Source organism: Oenanthe melanoleuca, chromosome 4 (assembly GCF_029582105.1).
Source record: "Oenanthe melanoleuca isolate GR-GAL-2019-014 chromosome 4, OMel1.0, whole genome shotgun sequence".
NCBI classification, from domain to species: Eukaryota; Metazoa; Chordata; class Aves; order Passeriformes; family Muscicapidae; genus Oenanthe; species Oenanthe melanoleuca.
The window spans coordinates 48514734-48530825 of NC_079337.1; the positions used below are offsets into that span (position 1 = coordinate 48514734).

At 39.3% G+C, this 16092-nt stretch overlaps 1 protein-coding gene across 5 annotated transcripts in view; it reads right to left on the bottom strand.

Moving 5' to 3' along the window:
* C4H4orf19 (chromosome 4 C4orf19 homolog) overlaps positions 1-15857 on the bottom strand; it is a 38676-nt gene extending 22819 nt beyond the window's left edge. For 2 of the 5 annotated variants that reach the window (XM_056489778.1, XM_056489774.1), the window contains exon 1: positions 15595-15857. The gene's annotated coding sequence lies outside the window, so the exon portion shown is untranslated. Of the gene's footprint in view, positions 1-15023; positions 15161-15302 lie in introns of those variants that run through there. The other 3 variants (XM_056489777.1, XM_056489775.1, XM_056489776.1) reach the window with 2 other exon arrangements.
* Positions 15858-16092: the final 235 nt, after the last annotated feature.

Below are 16092 nucleotides of genomic sequence, written 5' to 3' on the forward strand. Positions count from 1 at the left end.
GGTGAATGGAAAAGTAAATCATCATCCCATTGCATTACTGGATAAGACTGTTTTCAGTATAGGGAATATAGAAGAGGCTGCATTTCTTCTACTCCTTTTTACCTAGTCTTGCAGCACGTATTAATATGAACTGTAGTTTACTGCTCTTTAGCCATCATTGCTGCATGTTCTGCTGTGTCTTCTCCTTCAAGGTCCTTAGGTTCTTTGGTCCTTAGGCTTGTCCTTAGTATAGTTGCACTGCAAATATATCCATATGAATAGCTAATCTTGCCAGCCTTTATTTAGGTTGCAGGTATCTTGCTTAGGGCCTGTTTCTGTTAACAGTGTTCCCAGACACCCAGGCATCTCCCAGTCTCTGACTCTTTTCAGTGGTGACAAAGCAAATCACTTTTTAGCTACCAAAATTAGTAAGGTTTCTGAAGAGTGGAATTCACTGTCAAAAGCATTTTTCTTGGCAAATAGCTATGGGGAGCTACCTCTAGAAAAGGGTCTCCCTCTCATTTTTTTGAGGATGTGGAAATGGATGACATTAAATCATGGGCTGTAATTTAGACAGTGAGAAGTTTCCAGACTGATTCTGTAACAGAAAAATCCCTTGAGGAAACATAATATGTCTATAATCCTGTCAGTCAGAAGATTAGAGAGTCAGTCAAAAACTAACACAAATGGCTTAATAGTAAAGATTGTGCTAATAGAGGTAAGAAATTTAGCTGAAATCTTTTGCTTAAGGCTATGGAAATTGGGTGACTTTGAAAAATGATTTTTCTTCTCCAGAAGATGTAGTAGAAAAATGTTCTGAGCTATAATTAGTTGAACATGATGCCTCTATTGCAGCATTTGTAGTAATTGTAATTACTTAAATTTGTGGTTGAAAGAATCCCAATGTACTTAGCATTTGGTTATATATTTGAATAACATATGTAGCCTTTAGGGCTCAGATTTCAGAGTGGGACTTGTTCATTATAATTTGCAATTGTGTGAATATTATATTGACACAAAGAATGAGCCAATGTGAAATAGAGGTGCTTCAGATGACATTTTGATCCTCAGTGCTAGGAAACAGATTTATGAGCAAGTTTTCCTCATAATTTTTGTTATGTGCATATGTGTGTATATATATACATATATATGCATATGGATATATATACACACACATATATATGCATACATATATATACTCCCTGTAGTCAGAGTGTGGGAAGCCCTACACTACTAAATTTAGTTTTTAATAATGTACATTCCTCTAGAAAGATAAGTGAATTGCAGTGGCTGCTGCTTCTTCCTCCTGCTTGTGGTAGAGTGCATCCTCCTTTTGAGAATGAGGTTTTTCTTGAGAGGAATGAGCCAGGTTTTGTCTTGCTTCAGAATTATGATACTGACACTGTTCCACTGATGAAGAGTAGAACAAATGGATGGGCCTTATTCTATAGATGACATATATTTAGGTAGCTCATCTTACATCAGTAGTTGGTGTAATCAACCCTTGCTAAAAATGACACATATATTGGGTTTACTATTTGGTATGAAATGCTTGCACCCACAGTGTGAACACTCCTGTCACATCTGTGGGGTGAGGTTTGCAGTCCAGGACAGTTTGGCTGACAACTTTCTGGTGTCTGCAACAGAGCAGCAGGAGCTCTAAGTCCTGGAGAGCCAGGACTGGAGCAGGTGTCAGTCAGGTGAAGTGTAAATATGAGGCTTACTCGATTGTTACTGCTTTTCCTGAAGTTCCCCAACTTGTGTGTGGGAGCTGTAAAGCTGTACCCAAAGGCCAGAAAACCCCATTGCCAAAGTAGTCAATAGCTCTACCCTTTTCTCCTTCTACTTTGTGTGAGTAGAGACCAGACTGTGATGGGGCATCTCCTCTGGGAGAGAAATATGGGAGCTTTTTGTTAAAATCCAATGTTCACATAAGGGCCTAAAAGGCACATAAAATCCTGCTGAAGCTAGCTTCTCCTCATCCATTTGAAATTTCTAACTTTAATGTTGGTGTTATTTTCATCCTCCAGACAAATTAAAGCTCAGGAGGAGGCATCAGCAGTGAGTCCTCTAAGCATAGCAGGAATAGCAAAGATGAAGATTTTGAAAGTCATTTCAGCAAAGCAGGCAGTAATGAAGAAGATTTTCAAAATAAAAACAGTTCCCTAATGTGGTCTCTAGTGTCTTTTCAGGGTGAATAGCAAAGGTGTTTTTCAGACAAGCTACTGCAATTCAATTAGACTGACCTAATTTTTATTTCTTCTCTTTCTGCTACAGATTTTCCACAGCTGTTTTTAAATCATGTTATGGCTTGGAAGGGATTTGGGTGCAGCACTGTTAATTGACAGAGTTTAAACACAGGAAATGTTCCCTAAATCTTGCCTAGTCTGTCTGCTCATTTGAGCTTAAAAATCTTTAAAAGGACTTTTTTTATTTGGGCAGATGAAAGTTTTTAGAAGGAAAGTAAGTGTTGTTGCAGCCCAGAGCAAATGCTACTGGGGTATGACTTATGCAATATATATATATATGTGTATAGTTTTTCAATTAGGAGTAGAGGTTATAGGCCCACTTCTTTGTATTTATATAATTCTCTTTGTGCTGACTGCTCACAGTGACACACTAAGTGGCACAAACTCTCACTAAACACCTATAAACTCAGTCGTGTGCATCACATCCCACAATTAGCAGAATTGGTTATGCATTTAAAGCAGATTTATCTAGAAATAGAAATTCTTACTGGACTTTCTTCAGCAGCTTTTGTTTTCTTTCTTTAACCTAATTAAATGTTTATTTAAAATGCATTTGAATAAGATTATGGAGTGATGGTTCTAGGTTCCAAGTCTTTGAAATAAGTAGAAGTTCTTTTCAAAGCATGAAATTGCATTTTCTTGCAAGCCATTTCTTAATTTAAAATCACTAATCCTGTAAGACTGACAATCCAAGCAACTGTTTAAGCTTGAAGCCTAATATGGCCATAGAAATGGTGCTGCTGTGAAGCAGAAATAAACTAATAAATAATCCAGATGTAAATCAGTGCATCATTTTGTACAGAATTGCTTCAGTTTAACTATGCTAGTGCAGGTGAAGCAATGCTTCTGTGGTATTTAATACAGGCTGGGTTGTCACATTCCCAGGGCCAAGAGACCCCTGCCCTGTGCTGGTGTGAGATGCCTTCCTTGGCAGGTGTTGGTATTTACCTGCAGTATGCATATGCAGGATTCAGACCAAAGGGGTGGTTTGAAATGGTGAGAGACATCCTCCTTTTTGCAGTCTTTGCAGTCACTTCATATGTAAAGAAGGTCTGAAATTCAGTTATTTATTCCTCTGTTGTGGTTTTAACTTGCTAACTGATTTGTATGTAGTCCAGGGATTTTAAGCAGACAACGCAATGCAAAAGTTATTATTACTCAATATTTCTTTTGATTTTACATTAAAAAATGCTATGTATCACATCTTGAATAAGCTTTATTGAAATTTTGAAGTAAGAGGATAGAGAAATCTAGCAAAGACTTTCTTTTTCTGCAATCCATCACAGATGACTAATACCAGTCCTTCAGTCATGTGATTTTCTTCTTTCAATGGAGGTTTCCTCAGCTTTGATGAAACTTATTTTTTAATGTTAAAATCAGTTAAAATCCTGGAGTTAAATTATGCATCCCAAAGCAAATAAGTCTGCAGTGCTTTTCTTTTACAAATCACATATAACTGAGGTTCTAAGTGATATATGGGTACTAAGAATAAATAATGCCTCCAGTAAGAAATTTTTTTTCCTTCTCAACTGTTTAAACTCTTTCTCAGGTTCTGCTGACTGGGATGCTTGTGTGGACCAGGGACTGGAGCCTGTAAGGGTCTGTGCTGTCCCTTGCAGCATTCTGTGTCTTTTGTTGTGGTGATTCACTGTATACACTTCCTAGATTTTGACATCTAGAGACATTCCTATTTATTATATATGTTTTTAAAATGCCATGCATTAATAAAGATGAATAGGGAGAGGTAAGTCTGATTTACAGAAGCCACAAAGATGTAGCTTTGTTCTGGTTGAGAAAATGTAATTTTCTTGTGGTTTCTTTTAAAAATTCTTTGTGAAAAGACTATTTTCCCTTTAACTTTATAGCATAATCCTTGTGATAGTCTTTACCTGTTTGAGAGAGCCTTGAGGTTCTTGGCCCCTGGAAGAAATCTCAGGGCTTAGTTTTTGTGCTCCCTCCCAGTTTGATATCCAAAGAACTGGGCTGCTGTCCCAGTTTGGATCACAGGGCTGGAAAGATGAGATGGTGAAGAGAAAGGAAAGTGGCTGAGTTACCAATGGAGACCCAGATAACTGCTAGAGTCTATCTAATCCTGCCTTGTTCATGTCAAAAATACATCAAAATTCATTTCAGTTAGGATGGACAGGCACATCTGCATAAAAGTGCAGTCAGTGCTCTCCTAACCCTTCTGCTATGTGATCAAGTTTCAGTCTTCACATCTCATTGTGATGAGGTGAGGAAGGGCTCTGAAGGAATAAGGTATTTTTGTCCTTTACAGGAAATAAATTTTTCACACTGTGCTATCTGGCATATTACCTCCTGAAATCCTTTAATTGTATCAAGCTGTATGTTTTTTATTTTCTCTATAGCAAAATATTCTTGCAAAAGTGACTTAGGAACGACTTGCTGTGGAATTTCCTGTCACAATTAAATTTCTGTGATGCTGAACTGCTGCTAAGAGTCAGCCCCCTTCTCACCCATTCCTTGTGCTGTATGTATTCAACAGAAAAAAAAGTGAATTTGAAACTTCACAATGAACAAAAGTGCTGAAAAAACCAACAGCCTGCTGTGGCTAGAGTTTAAGCCACATGAGTTCATGAGGTGAGCCATTGCATTGCCCTGAGACAGCTGGAGCTGAGGGTGGCTCTGAGTGGCCCCTGGCAATAGGGGAGGGGTGGCTTTCCCCAGAGGTGAGACAGAGACAGCTCTCTGCTGATTCCTTCCTTTCTTCCTGCAACAAAGGTTGTGTTTGTTAGTCAGCTCCTTATTCAGTTGGTGTTTAATAGCCAAAAACCAACATGGGAGTTTGCAAAACAAATCTGTGGCTTAATCTGCAGTATCTGTACTTGTGAGGTGGTGTTAAAACACCAAAACACCAGCTAAGGCTGAACTGGGAGAGAGAAACCCTTCACTACTGTTACCTCTGGAAAGGAACACTGCATGTGATGCTATACAAAAGGAACAAACCTTGGTTAGCTCAAGCTATACTGAGAGATCTGTTGCCTGGTTTGGTTTTTCTTTTTTTCACTTATTACCCTTTCAGATAGTAGAAAGCTTTTCAACTTGAGAAAGAAGTGTGGAAACTTGAGAAATAATGTCTCCATAGGCAAAGCCTAAGAAGGAAATAGGTGGAAAACATTAATATGGGGGCAATTAGGTGTGTGTTTTGGGTGGAGCAATGATTGGGAAGGACAGCTTTGTGATTAACAGGCCTGACTAACTCCCAGCAGTCTGCTTGTGCTTCCTGCTGGCACTGCCTGTGCCCTCTGTTCTAGATGTGGGTGCACTGCAGGAATGGTCCATGGGACACAGCTCTGCTCCAGCTGCAGTCAAGTGCCATCCCATGGCAGAACAATTCACAATTCCCTGCCTAGCTCTCTGGCACACTAGTTTTTTGGGTTTTTTTTGTTTTTTTTTTTTTTTAATGCATGAGACATTGATTAGCAAAATCTTTTTAGTTGTCTTAAGTCCTGGGCTTGACAGCAGCATGCTACTGGTAGTTCCCTTCTGTCTGAGCAAGGCAGCTTGACAGCTCCATTATCCAAAGCAACTTAAAGTTCAAAACCTTGGTGATTTCTTGACTTTGGAGAGTCCCTGCTGCTCTGGGTGAGCTCTGAGCCACCTCATGCTAAATCATATTTGTGTTGTGTTTGATGGACTAGAAATATATTTTTTCCTCAGTGGGAGAAAAGGGAATTGGCTCAGTAAGAAGATTTTCTCAAATCAGGAGTTCCTAGCCTTTGTTTTCCACAAAGGTGTGTTATTTTTCCCGTGGGAGGAAAGTACCAAAAGATCTCTCTGTGTGGGAAGGTGGCATGGGAGGAGGGTGAAGCTAGTTCTGCAAACATGCTTATTTCAAATACCACCCTAGAGAAGGCTGCAGATTTTTGGAGACTAGGCTCCATGTGGTAGGTGGGAGGGGGTTTCTGTGCTATTGATTAATTTCAAATTGCGTGGGATTTTCCTGGCATAAATGCATAGGGTCTTTGCCAATATAAACTTAATTATCCTTCTGTCAAAGGGGCTGCAAAAGCTGTGTGAAGAGGATGCTTTGGGATGAAGGACTCCAGTATCTGCAGGCCTTGATGGAGTTAACCTTTCCATTTGGTCTGGGAGAAGGAGCATGACTTTTTCCTGGGCAGTAGTGTATTTATTAATGTAGTTTCTTTTGCAAGAAACTTATTTTCCAGAGCCTTACCCAGAAGACTCTGTATGGAGTACAAAAGGTTTTTTTAATGTATCTTTGGATATTATGCTCCTTACTGGGAATGCCATGGAGATGAGGAAAACCAAAACAACCTGAATAAAAAACAAATCCTGCAGGATAGCAATAGACTTGTACTGGAGGCTCTTGATGGACTCAGTCCTTAGGGTAGAGAATTTGTGCCAGTATCTAGGTAAGCTGTTCCACTGGGTTAGGACTGCACTGCACAGTGAGTTCTGTGACAGAGTGATATTGCAGGCTGTAGGAATGTGAGATAAACTAGAATTGTACAGGCCAGAAAAAAGGTCTGTTGTACTGAACAAAGAAATCTCAGTCTATGATTAACTTTATTTCATGTCAAGAGCAGAACATACAAATCTAGGCTCTTCCATGGCATGATAATAAGCAATTCAAGCCCAGTAGAACAGAGCATACCACGGCTGGATTATTTGGATTATTTGTTCTAAATGTACTTTAGAGAAATTCAGTCAGGTTTAGTTTATGCTAACAAATACTCATGTAATGCAGCTGTTACAGCAGTGCAAATCACAGGTTTGCAATAAGCTATGCTCCTGGGGCTCATCTTAAATACTGGCCTCATGAAACAATTTTTTTTGCTCATTTGTGTTTTTTGCATCAAGCTAGAATGATATAGAAAATGGAAAAGAATTTCAGAAAATAAGAAGAATCAGTGGTTTAGAAACATAATTGTTTGACAAAGGCAATTTTAACATATGTGGCACCTTAACAGGCTAAAGAATTAACAGATTAGGGGGAGTATATGAAACTTTAACTTCTTGAAGGGCAGATAGAACCCAGAGGGAAAGGAGACAGTGTTGGTTTCACTATTTCAAAGAAAATTCTAGAGGAATAGAGGATTGAGGAAAGAAATGTATTTTCTATGGCTGTTAGACTTGAAGTGATAACTGGATTTTCAAACTGGAGTGCAAACAGAAGGAAAAGATACCTGTCTATAAATAGCTTCAGTTTGCAGAGTTACACCCTAGGTTTGTTACTGCTAGCCCAAAGTGAGTCCTACACAAAGGAGTAGGTATGACCCACAAAGCACATGCTATAAATTCATTGTTCAGACAAAACCTATATTTTTCTGGCAAGACTGAAACAGAAGATGACAAATTAACAGCTTGGCCACCTGCCCAAATTCATAGCTCCCAGAAGGTTTGAGAATCAGACAGCTATGCACAGGGCACAATGTTTGGGCTAAGGCATACTCAGAAAAATGGATTTTGAGAAGTGAAAGTAAAACCTGGAGAGCAATATAGTCGGTGCAGAAGAATCAGGTTTAAAAGAAAAAATTGATTTTTCTAATTTTCAAAAACAAAAATCACCAAGTTGTCCTGTATGAAAACAGTGATAAAAATAATTTTATCACTTTCTTAATTATTCCTTATCCTTGTTGCTTTTTAATTGGATCATAACATGAAACCCAGATAAGTAATATGGCTTGCATTGTGACACCTGGCAAAGATGCTTTCCTCATCAGAAGGATTTTATATATTGTGGAAGCAAATTTCATTTATTCTGTGAGCAAAATACTAATATTGTTAATTATGTCAGATATTGGTGGTCCAGAGTTCACATAAATGCCTGGCATGTTAGGGGCACCAGTCAGGTATTTTAGTGGATGGTAAGGCTGGGATGTGCCTGGCTCAGGCAGGTATTTCTGAGACAATCAATCTTGCAGCCTGTAGTCTAGAGCTGGTTAGACCTAGACACCTGTGGGGGTGTTTGAGAAGGATCAAATATGTGCACTAAAATTTGGAATCCTTCTAAAACAGTATAAGCCATATAGGTCAGCTTCCTTATCAGATTTTATCTGTTTCTTCCCTCCTATCAGACATACCCTGAGAGATACTAAAACACCTGATGCACTCATTTTTCCTTCACCCTTTTTGAGGGGGGTGGTGATGGAGTGGGGTGTTGTCTTTTCCCCTGGTTTCACTGCTGAAGATGCTTCTCCTACACAATGCTGCTTTTACATAATAAGTGTGGGAAACATAACAGCATGCTTTTTTCAACCTTGTTTCTGAACTTTTCACATAAAGATTGGTCAGCAGAGAGTAGAAAAGCCTAGTTACAGAAGACTGTGAAAATGGATAACAAACTTTTTAAAACAGAAAAAGACTCAAAACAGTTATAAGTCACACTCACAAATTTTCAAGCAATGACTCTGATACAATACTTTAATAAAGGCCCTTTTATGTGATATGACTTTCTCCTCTTACATGAATTATTTTTGATTCAACAGGCTTTTCTTTGCTTTTAAATACAGCACTTAGATTCAAGTGTAAAGCATAGAGATAATTTAATCTAGAGCTCTTTAGAGCACAGGTGAACTTTTCCATTTGGTTATTTTAAACCAATTTCCTTCACAGACATTGAGTGATGATGGGTGGCTAAGGGAATGATTACACACAACAATTTCATGAAGAAGAGCAAAGAGCTCTTATGTTATAATTTCAATCACTATTTCTCAGAATGAGGCAGATCCAAAGTATTGACCACTGCATCAAAAAGTCCAAGTGTTGCTAAAATGTGATAGTGGTGAGATAGCAGTGAAATACAGCTGCATTTCTGTGGTATTATTGAATTGCTGATCTTGATTGCATTTGCAACTTTTTTTAGTATTTGAAAGCTATAGGAAAAGATTCATTGCCTTAAAAGATTTAGTTTGTCTGGTATCAAGACAGCTGAGGATTTTTTTTTTCTTCCTTTAATTCTATGCAAAGGAATGGGCTATATTCATCAATACTTTCAATGAAGATTGCACTATCAAGTCTGATCTGCTGGAGTGTGTTTTGCCTGTGGATTTGTTCATGATGCTGTAATGCTGTTTGCTAACACCAGGCTGACATTTCCAGCAGAACTTCTTGTTCCAGGGACTATAAATGGTGTGTCTCAGGTCACACTGTCATAAAGCAAATATCTGCTGCTTGTGCTGGAACTTTATTTATTGGTCAATCTGACATATTGCTCTGTGACAAGAAAGTCACTGGGTTGGATTTTTAAAGAGTGTTAAAACTCTAGAGGCAGATTTGGCTCTTAGAGAGACTGGGATTCAAATTCTACCTCCTACCCAGAGATGGGGGTTGATTTACGTCCTTGGTTCTCAAACCTGGCTTTCCCTCACATGGCAAATCTGGGTAGCTATGTGCTCTGTGAGAAATAGTTTCACTATCCAGGAGAAAAGTCTAAGCACACTGATTTCTGTGGTGCCACTGTAAAGCTTTATTGGGGAAGGATGGCACAGAAATGAAAGCAAGCTGAGGCTGTAGTTTGATGGATACTGGGTGCTGGTAATTGGCTGTGAAAACAGCAACCTGACCCTTCCCTGGCATCTGGCTTTTGCCCTTGGCTTTCCTCTGTTTTCTTAGTCTTTGAGGTTTTTTGATCATTTGTACCCTAGTAAATCCTTATGTTTTTACTCTATATAAACAAAAAGTGAATGGAAATGTATTTATAGAAGGTAATTAATGGGATAATTGCACTGAGCTTTAGTTTTAATGTATATTGGTAAATATGAACTAGCTTTTTAGCAATCTGTGTGCATTCATTCAAAGCAATGGAAAATACTCCCAAGTGATTTTAATTTAAAAAGAGATGTTAAAGACAGAAATTTGACAGGATACATGGTGGTAACTCCTTGGGCCCCTCATAGCCTTCCATTCTTGGCTGATGACTGTAGTTGTTTGATTCACATTAAAAATGAAATCTTATGGTATTCTTGGTGTTTATCCCTTTATCTGCATTTGCCCCTGAAATGGTGCCTGGCAGCTGAATCTGTATTATCTTTTCTGTGCAGACATTGCCTATTCACTACTAATGTTCAGTGGAGACACGCACGTACTCTGACAACAAAATTCAGGGCTGATACCAAGCCATGCAACATCTGCTAAATTCACATGGGGAAAGGGAATATAAAAACAAATACACAAAGGGCACAGCCACTGAGATGGTAAATATTGTTTTTTCCATGCCACACCCAAACCAGAAATAGAGACAGAGGAGGCCTTAACAAAGCTTGATTCAGGTTCCTGACAGCTGAGAGTAACTGCTTGTTTTCCACTGAGCTGCAAGTGAACAGACTGCCAGCTTACCTCAAAAGCATGAATTAGCCTGAGACTTAGGCTTCATTTGCTATTAGTAGATCAGAAGTAGGTGAGAAGAATAGCTCCATAGAAATGTGTGGTGTTAAAGTCATGTTGATGCAATTGCTATCAAGCTTGCTTGCCATAAGAGAGGGAGAGTGGATAACTTTTTTGGAGGTAATAAGCTGCCTGTACTTTAGCAGGACAGCATGGATTCACAGGCTGGGCAAGGGAGCCTGGGTTGGCTGCAGTCCCAGGACTGGGAGCTGCCCTGGCACAGGTGAGCCTGGTCCTGGTGAGAGGGTTTCTGCCCCAGCTCAGCTGGGAGAAGGAGCCCACAGCCAGAATAGAGAGGAGGAAATTGCTGGGTGGCTGTGCCAGGGCATAGCTGCTGCTTCTGCATCCTAGGCTGTTGCACAAAGCTCAGGTTAATAAGGTAGATAAAACTGGGCACTCCCAAATCTACTGCTGATAAAACAGGGTTTCAAAGCAGCTGTGGGTTGAAGGGGGAAGTGAGTGTAAGAAATATAGTCCAGTCAACACACACAGTCATTGCAATAAATTTAGAGGGGAGGGTAGGCAGTCAGGGGAGGAGCAGACCTGCAGTCTGGTGGGATTTCAGGACTGTGGCTCATTTGGGTCACTCCCTGCCTGGAAGATGCTGTCAGATACTCTGCATCAGAGTGCATCATAAGAGTACATCAATGCTAACCTGCCTGAAAAAGTGCCTCAACATCCAGAGGCACCTGCTCTGAGCATGGCAGACGGGACATGGCAGATGTGCAATCATCTGTTTTTGTTATGGCCTGGAGAGCTTCTGTCCAGCACAGGCAAACCTGTGCTGATGTCAGGCTGTTTCTGCTGGCAGCTCTGTGCTGGGTAGCACCAGCACCACTTGTATCAGGTTATTTCTGTTGTCCTGTCCTCTGTTGGCAGTGAGAATTAGATACTGCTCCCACTGGAACCACGGAGAAGAGTTCCCAGGGTGGACTTCCTACTGAAAGGGTTTTCAGTCACATAAAATCATATAACTAACTGCTCTTTAATAGAAAAACATAACTGTATTAAAAACCTGGAAGTGATGCAGAGTTGAGCCACGTCAAGCTGGTAACAGTAAAAAGAGTAAGCCCCAAGGAGAAGGCTTACTCTTCCTTGCTATCCTAAATGGGAAAGTAACTTGTGTGAATTATTAATAGAATATTCAACCAGAAATATTTTTCTAACTAGAAAGCATCTGTGCCTTGGCAGGAAACATCTGTGATAAAAGCGAAAAAAAGGGAGTAAAATAAACTTGTATAAAAAAAGTCACACAGAAAAAACCCAACTTGGGCCTTTTTTCCCTGTCTCCTGCTGTAATTGATTAAATGTTTGGTCTCCATACAAAGTATTCAGTTCTTAATAAAATTTTAAAACTCCTCCATCTGTCTAAGTGAAAGTGATCCAGAGGAGAACTCACAGGAAAAATTGCTGCCTTTTTTCCCCTCCCCTCTTTCCAACAATGCCTTTTGACCTTTCTGCTATAACTCATTTATTTTGTCCATTTTGATATCAAACTTTCAGAAAGTAAATATACCTGTTCTCCTTAGCAATTCATGCTTCTTGCCAGCACTATTCTATAGGTCAGCAAAAATCAACCATTTTCATGCCTCATTTTTTGGGCATGGAGTTTTGATATTGGTTCCTCCAGCATGATGAGATGCTCCTGCTTTAAGGAGTGGTGGGATTTGGCCACCAGCTCTGGTTAGCCAAGCCCTCCCCACCATGGCTGCTGTGTGGAAGGCATGGGCATACTCTGCTGACAGGTGATCTTATATAATCCTCTGAAGGAAAAATTATAAATTCCAAACAAATATTTATTGCCTGACTGCATTTCATCACATTTCAGTGGGTTGAGTGTTTTCCCCACCCCTGTCCTTTGTGAAACAGTGAACGATGTAGACAAGGCTGAGGCCATGTTTAACTGCAAACACACCAAAAGACCATCTCTTCCTGAAAGATGTTAAGAAAGGCTTTCCTTCAGTAAAGTCTGAGGGCAAATACTTGTAGCAAATTTGTTTCCTTGAGGTCAGGTACAAACAGCAGTGTGGTTAGAGAAGGGCCTCAACACTCATAATGTTTGCCTTGCACAGTGAAGCACTTCTGACCAGGCTTTCCAAGGAAGAAAGTCACGATTCCCTTCACTTGGAGATTGCAAAAATCATCAGGTTGATTTTCAGTATTAGCCTTAAATGTGCTACAAGTTCTCTGAGATCTTCAAACTGGAAGATCTGGATTGCCTTTTGATCAATGCTTGTCCTTAGCTTTGGGGTAAAGAGAAAACTGTTCTAAACATCTGATAGTGTTTTGATTTTTATATTTGCTTGGCTTTCCCCAAAATTCTGGAGAAAAATTCTCCCTTAGGTTTCCAATTATCTAATTTTTCAAGAACCTCTCTCTTCTTTTGGTTATGTATGCAGGCAGTATTTGATTTGTGTGTCTTCCCTGTCAAACAACACTACATTTGTTTCTATGTGACAAAGCAAGAAAATATGTTTGTTTGTTTAATCAGAAAAAGTTAAAGGTAATAATTAGAGCAGTACAAATTTCTCCACTAACAGTAAAATTGTGAGCATAAAAAATACCTGAACTACTAGAATGCTTGACAGCAGGTGCCTCATTTGTATTTCTTTCTTTAGGAAATGAGTTAAGGAGGGCTCCCTCTCATTCAATGGCCACCCTGTCTTTTTGGTCACAGAGTAATGACAGTGTGAATTGTACCTTCCACCCTACAAAGACACTTTCTGTAATTAATATTCAACAAGTTTAACTACTGAGCTACTAAGCTGGTTTACCATGACACAACTTGCACAAATGTTTCTTAGAAGAGAACTGGCCGTGACATCTGCTTTTCATGTTCTGGGTGCTGTGTTCCTCAGTGAAAGCCTGTGCTTGACTGTTCATTTGGGAGCTGTGCTGTTCCTCTCACTCCCCTGAGATATAAATGCAGCTTACTAAATAAGCCCCTTATCTACAGCAGTTTCTAAATAGATTTTTGTAAATAATATAGGCTCAGAAGTCAGTCACAGTAAACTCAGAGCAGTTCTTTTAAAGTGTAGTGGTTTATTGCTACACTGCCATGGGTGCAGTTGGGAGCTGCTCTGTCAGGAGTTTGTACAATGAGTTTGGTGAAGAGATACATCATGGTTCAGGCTGATCTAGGCTGTGCTTGGGTCTTAGCCCTCCTCAACATGAGACCTACTACATTTCAAGATGGGCACCCTGAAAGTGAATGACAATTTCTTGTTGTGCCACCGATAAACTTGTTTGGACTCAAATTTATTTTAAATACTGGTAATGACAACCCCGTTTTTTCCCCCCCAAAGAAACTGGAGAGCTTATTTGAAGCAAGTTGCTTCAGGTATTATTCTCCACTTCTTTTAATATTTTCTAGCATTAGGAGCTAGGAGATACTAAAAGATGTTTTATAGAATGTACTGTGAAAAAATTACATTACTGGCAATCAACACCCAACCATTGTATGAGCAAAACAATAAACACCACTTGCTGCTTTTGAGCACTGGGAATCCTCAAGATGTGGCAATCCTATGATGCATAAGAGATCTTTAGTAAATTTGGATTCTGTAACCCCCTAGAATGCAGTCTTTAACTAAATTTCTATAAAGGTATTAAAAAGCTGAAAAAACTGTCTGAAAACAATTACAGTTTAACAAAAATTGTGAGGAGAAAAAGATCTTTGTGCTAAAAATGCTAGTGCTGTAGCCTGGAAAATTCCTTCAGTGCAAGTAAAAAAACTTTAACTCCTGCATTATTGCTAGTAATTGTCAGTGAAACTTTATCACTCCATGTGAAAATTGGTGTGCTTTAATGCAATTTAAATCCTCAGTTTAAAATAAGCTGGTTTTAACTGACTTTCCTCTTACTTGGTATTTTGCAATTTTATTCTCCTTTTGTGGAACACTGTAGTACTCCCTCTCTTTCATTTGCTTTTGTAAGATTTTTTTTTTAAATGTAGCAAATTCTAGGAGAATGTAGAAATCATGTAAGTTTATTGAGGAAGCCAAATCCTTTAAAATACACTTGGATTAGTGTGACTGAAACAATGTGTAATTCATGATATAAAGAAGTTAGAAGAGTTCTAAATCCCTTCATTTCAGACATCAAAGACATATTAACTCCTCCTTCACCCCACATACTCCAATTCAACCATTTAAATAACTAAGAGATCTTTAAAAACATTGTTTTTTTTAAAAATAGGTTTGGATTAAAATATTGTTTTCTTTGGATTTCCACTGAGCCAACTGTATTTCTGAGTGTAAAAACAATCCTGGCTTTACAACAGGTGGAACAAGTGAGATCAGATATTTTCAGGATAATGTTCTTAGACTGTTTTGAAAGGTAGAGAAGAAAGAGAGTACAAAATATGCCCTGTAAACAGTTTCTTTAGAAAGCATAATGTTACAAATTTAAAAGAACTTTTCCTACCTGTGGCTTTTGTGTGGATCAGGAAGTGTAGCTTTTCCTGATTACAATCTTCCATGGCTTAGCTTGGCTTCTGCATTTGAATGTTAAATATGTAAGAATGCCTTGTTTAGCTTGGGAGTTTGCATGACCTCTTAATGAGACACTGTAGTTAGTGTCATTGGGTATTAAGGCGTCATGTGACTCTAGATGAAAATAAAATCCTTTAAAGTTTGCATTTAATACTTCCTAGAATCTGTAACCCTTTACCTGCAAGCTGGATAAAAACCTGATAGAACTCACCGTTTTCTGGCCAGGGTTGAAAGAAGGAGAGGCGGAAGAACATGTGCCAAATAATTCCTTTCCTCCGGGACAGTCACAATGATCACAAGAGCCCGAGCCTGTATTCATGCTGCCATTTGCATACTCTTAAAATTAAATCTCCCCATATCACAAACAGTGCTGGAGGGATTTGGCAGAAGGTTCCTCTGTTCCGTGTTTCCTGGCACTGGCGTTTGTTCCCCACTGTTTTGTGGGATTCTCTAAAGAGAAACTCCGCTCTGAGGTGTATTTGCAGGTATTGCATCACATTTACCTGTGAAAGCTGCCGACTTTCCTGGAGTCATTTGGATTTGAGTGTGCTGCTTCCAGAAGTGATGTGAGAGATATTCTGTTGCCACAACCAGCTGAGAGAGTTTTCCCTCTCAGATGAGAGCTTTAAGTTGGGCAAGAACCTGGGTCATGTGTGATCTTTAACACATGTCGATGTACCTGGAAACTAAAACACGCCTCCTGCAAAGAACTGGCACAGAGATTGCATCACCTAAGTGCCTGAGGTGCAGCTGGGGGGTGCAAAGCAGGCTAGCAAAGCCTTCTCCATAGCACAACTAAATCCCTTAGTGCTTTTTTTTTGCTTTTTTTTTTTTTTTTTTTTGCTTTTTTTTTTTTTTTTTTTTTTCCCTTGTGGTATTAAACCTCATGGAAGCACTTATTAAGTTTGGCTGCTGCATTGAGTAGGCGTGCAATAATGCTGGATTTGCAGTTGCCTCCCTGCCTTGCAGGAATTGCATCCTTGCCTGTGGAAGGAGGGTGC